Genomic DNA, 5283 nt, shown 5'->3' with positions numbered 1-5283 from the left:
GAAGTTATCCCTTCAGGAGCCCAGTGCTTTTTTGCTCAAGTGTTGTTTTTAAGTATAGCAGAACTAATTCTGTAAACCTCTAGGTGGTATTATAGAAACATGGATGCTTAAAATATACAACCTTATAATTGGACATGGTGATAAACAAAATTAATAAAAGTGTGAATATTTTAAACTACCCTATTGAGCACTAGAAAATGATTTTTATTTTTTTTTAATTTTTAAAGATTTTCTTTTCTTTCCCCATAGTCCTCCGATGCTAGATGTCTTCAACAGACATCAGGTCAATCAAACTCAAAAACTATTGGTCATCACCTACTATTTTAAATCTTGTATATCTCAGACAATCAGTAAGACAAAATGGCAGGATAGTTTAGTGGCTAAACATGGGGGCTCTGTAGCCAGATTTTTTGGGTAGAATCTTGACTCTACCACTTATTGGCTGTGTGACCTTGGGCAAGTTATGTAACTTCTCTGTCCCACTAGTCCCCTGTAGTGTGAAATAAGTTTAATAATACCTCATCAGAATTTTTATGAGGAATAAATGAGTTAACATACAGAAAGCATTTAGATAACTGCTCAGTATATAGTAGGTACTCTACCTATTAGTATCATCTTATAAATGCTTGACTTTAAAGCCATTTTAATCTAAATATCTTGCAGATAAAACCCAAATGGACCATAACTTCCTTCACCAATGTTAAAGCAAATTAAAACTCAGATATATATTTAAAAGAAATATAAATCCAAATTCAAAGAGCCTGAAAAAACTTATATTTTACTGATGTTTTCTTGCAGATACAAAAGTATTCACAGAAAAAATTCTAGCACATGTGCTCTCTGAAATAACATTTGTATTTGCCATATACATTTTTAAAAGATCACTGTGACCATTATAAGAAAGATATCGCTGTCCTCTTCAGGCACGGTGCACTCCCCACTGGCCACAGCCTGACACACCACACAGTCCCCAGTCTCTTGCAGCCGCTTCCCCAAGCATGGCACAGAGCCTCGTGCCTCGCTATGGCAGCAGCATGGCACAGAGCCTCGTGCCTCGCTATGGCAGCAGCATGGCACAGCACACTTGACTTCACGCTCAGCACCAAAGCTGATGATGAGACCATTCTAAAAGGCCTCTAGTCCATTTTCCAGGAGCAGGGGATGGTGGAGTCGGTGCACACCTGGCAGGACCGTGGCTATTTAGCAACCTACACAAACAAGAATGGCAGCTTTGCCAATTTGAGAATTTACCCACATGGATTGGTGTTGCTGGACCTTCAGAGTTACAATAGTGATGCACAAGGCAAAGAAAAGAGCAACAGTATTGGGAACAAAGTCGAAGAAAGACTGAAAGAATCGAGTCAGGACAGTACTGGGCAGGTGAAATGATTACCACTCCCAGTTCAAGGAAGAGCCATGGACAGATAGTAGCCCACCGCCAGTGGGTGCCTTGTTGAATATGACATAGATGAAGTGGTGTATGACAAAGATTCACCTTACCAAAATATAAAAACTCTACAGTTGAAGCCGTTTGGAAATATTCTCATCCTTAGTGGGGATGTTAATTTGGCAGAGAGTGATTTGGCCTATACCCGGGCCATCATGGGCAGTGGCAAAGAAGATTACGCTGCCCAAGATGTACTCATTCTGGGAGGCAGGTCTGGGGACATATTATGTGAAACCAAAGATGGTCACTATGGTAGAAATTGACCAAATGGTGATCCACTGATGGATGTAAGAAACATATGCGAAAAATGTGTGGCGATGTCTGGCAATCTTAAAGGAGACTGTGATCAGGTTCTAATAGAAGATTGCATTCCCGTACTGAAGAGGTACACCAAAGAAGGGAGAGAATTTGATTATGTGATTAATGATCTGACAGCTGTTCCAATCTCCACGTTTCCAGAATATTCTACATGGGAGTTTCTCAGACTGATTCTTGACTTCTCAATGAAAGTATTGAAACCGGATGGGAAATACTTTACACAGGGGAACTCTGTCAATCTGACAGAAGCACTGTTTCTCTATAAGGAACAGCTAGGGTGCCTGTATCGTCCTGTGGAATTCTCAAAGGAGATCGTCTGTGTCCCTTCATACTTCGAATTGTGGGTATTTTACACTATTTGGAAGAAAGCTAAACCTTGAGGATGAATATCCCCTAATTACATGGGCTGCAAATAGCTTCGTCTATATGCTGTACATGACATTGAAATAAGTCAGGCAATTGAATGTGAATTCCTTAAAGTTTTCCTTTTTTTAATTTTCATTTTTAATTTAAAAAACAAACAGAAAATGTACATTTTGATGAGCTCAGGGTGTTATTTTTTTGAAAGTCAGGTGAAGGATGGTCAGACAGCACAGAAAGACTGCTAAATGCACTGAGACACCCCCACCCCCACTCCCAGGATGTGATTTTTGTTCGTTTTTTTTTCTCTGTGTGCTTTTTTGTTTTGGTTTTGGTAGATCTTCAATTTGGATGTTTGGAGGAATGAACATCATTGTTTTGTGATGGAGGGACAATACTGATGGTGTTTCTTTCCCCTAAAATTGAGTTAGATACTAAAATTTGGTGCTTATAAGAGAGTTAAAAAATGAATAGGAATTGCTTCAATTAAAATTACAAGAGAGACAAAAAAGAGGGATATCATGAAGGAAGCACTTAAGAGTTGCTGCAGTTGTTCAAACACAAGATGAGGTTGGAAAGGATAATAATCATGGAAACAGAGATGCAGAAAGGCAGAGATTCTTTACCAAATATTTAATGAATATGATGTGGAGCTGTTTCCCCACAGATACAAATATATAGCCATAGAAAGGGACAAGCTCAAGTGAAGATGTGGAGAAACTGGAACCCTCACACATAGCTAGTGAGATTATAAATGCAGCCATTTTGGAAAACAGTTTGGCAGGTCCTCAAAACATGGAACACAGAGTTACCCTATGTCCAGAAATTCTATTAATACTCTTAGGCATACACCCAAAAGAGTTTAAAAAATACGTCTACATTAAAAAAAAACTTGTACACAAATGTTCATAGCAGCATTCGTTACATTAGCCAAAAACTGGAAAGAACCCGAATGTCTATCACCTGATGAATGGAAAAATAAAGCACAGCATGTGCATGCCGTGAAATAGTATCCAACAGTGAAAAAGAATGAAAACAATTTTGTGAGACAGGGCCTCACTCTGTTACCCAGGCTGGAGTGCAGTGGCATAATCATGGCTCACTGAAGCCTCAACCTCCCAGGCTCAGGTGATCCTCCCACCTCAGCTTCCCAAGTAGCTGTGACCAGAGACATGCACCACCACACCCAGCTAATGTTTTGTATTTTTTATAGAGACAGAGTTCTGCACGTTGCCAAGGCTGGTCTTCAACTCCTAGGCTCAAGCAATCTGCCTGCCTCAGCCTCTCAAAGTGCTGCGATTGCAAGTATCAGCCACCACCATGCCCTGCCAGGAATAAAATATTGATAATTGCTACAACATGGATGAACCCTGAAAACATGATGTTAAACTATTTTTTAAAAGTTAGATACAACAAGCCACATATTTGATGACTCCATTTGCATGAAATATCCTTAGTAGGTAAATCCAAAGAGACAGAGAGTCCATTCGTGGTTGCTACCACGTGGGAGAAGGAAGACTGGAGAGTGACTGCTAATGGTACAGGATTTCTTTTTGGGATGATGAACATGGTCTGAAATTAGATAGTGGTGATAATGGTATTACTCGGTGAACACACTAAAAAAAACCTTTGAACTGTACACTTTAGAAGTCTTTCCCCATACCCCATTGAAGTTGTTACAGTACAGAAAAAATTACTTAAATAAAAAAGATATCTGAAGAGCTATTTCTTTACCTCTTCAAAAATAAATGGTTTTTAGAAAAATACCCTGAGAGTTCCCTTATGAAATTTTGCTTGAGGATAAGGAATTTAAACTTCTGGCAATGTAAACTAACACTATCGGTTATCTTCTGGGAGATGCAGCCTGTAGATAACAGTGATTACTTAGTGAAGTTTTCCCAACAATTCATTCTCAGATCAACCACAGAAAGGAAGAGTAATTAAGTTAACCAACGTCACCCAAAAATAAGTAACTTTTTTCATAATACTTCAAGCAGAAGGGGACTAAAGCTTAAAAATGAAGGATATTCTTATACAATTAAAATGATCACCCCAGGAACAACTGGTACAATGTCTGGTGGGGTGAAAGAGGACTGATATTATGAGCTTTCTAATCTTTTTAAAAAGCCAATTGGACATGCTTAACACTCACCAAGTCGTTTCATGGTCACTGAAACTTGCATACCCTTGAGCTTTAGACAAGAGAAAGATGCACCCAAATACTTGGAAGTTGAAAACCAAGATTCTCAGCTTCACAAACTGCAGCATTATAACATATTTTTAAGTCTATTATGGGCTATAGGTATTTTACTAGCTACTTTTCTTAATTCATTTATCTCAGCTTAACAACTTTAGGTATATTGCTACAGAGGGAGGCTCGAATATTCTTGCCTTTCTTCATTGTAAAGTCCATAAACACCCAAAAATACACCAAAGCTCTTGAAAGTATACATACAGATTATTAGATGAAGAATGATACAGGATCAGATAATTTTTTCAACTTTATGTCTATTGCTTTTAGTCTCTTTCTCATTCCATTGTGAACCAAATAACTTTCTACAACAGCTCTGAGTATTAGCAGGATATTCTCTTGCATCCAAATCGTGAAGGGGGAGATAGGGAAATGACAGAGAAAAAAAATGACACCCTGCCACAGACTCTGTTCTAGGATTATGAATTTTTTTCAGTTAAGTGTACAAGGTTATCAAGGTGGTAATTTCATATTTGCTCTGAAACATCGAAAATATTGAGAAACTTAAAATATAGGTGTTTGGCTGAAAGAATGAGCTGGAATCAATCCTAAATACATTTTGGCAGAAAGAATGGGAACTTGCTTCTTCAAATCTTGTAATGATGCCAAATGTTCTTTCCTTCATCGACTTTTTATTAAAAATGTTCACCTTCCAAGTATAAAATAATAATAATTAATTAAAGGTAGTACAGCAAATGCTGTATATTTTTTCTAAAATTTCCACGCCAAGTTGACTCAACCTTTCTGCTATAAAAACATATGTATATTTTCTCTGATCAGTTAAATGAATGTATGCTAAGCTAATCATTTTCCTTAGGCCTAAAGTCAGTTTGGGGGCTTTTTTTTTCTTCTTAAGCGGAGAATGTTTTTCTGTTTCTTCTTTTCTTTGTTTTCTTTTTCAAAGGCA

General features: G+C 37.8%; 1 pseudogene; it reads left to right on the top strand.

Annotated features, from left to right (window-relative positions):
• The first annotated feature begins 1059 nt into the window (after positions 1–1059).
• On the top strand, positions 1060–2145 carry LOC100396823 (spermine synthase pseudogene; annotated as a pseudogene).
• The last annotated feature ends 3138 nt before the right edge of the window (positions 2146–5283 follow it).

Source organism: Callithrix jacchus, chromosome 1 (assembly GCF_049354715.1).
Source record: "Callithrix jacchus isolate 240 chromosome 1, calJac240_pri, whole genome shotgun sequence".
Taxonomy (NCBI): Eukaryota; Metazoa; Chordata; class Mammalia; order Primates; family Cebidae; genus Callithrix; species Callithrix jacchus.
The sequence above is the reverse complement of the archived record's forward strand: the minus strand, read 5'-3'. Positions and strand labels throughout refer to the sequence as shown.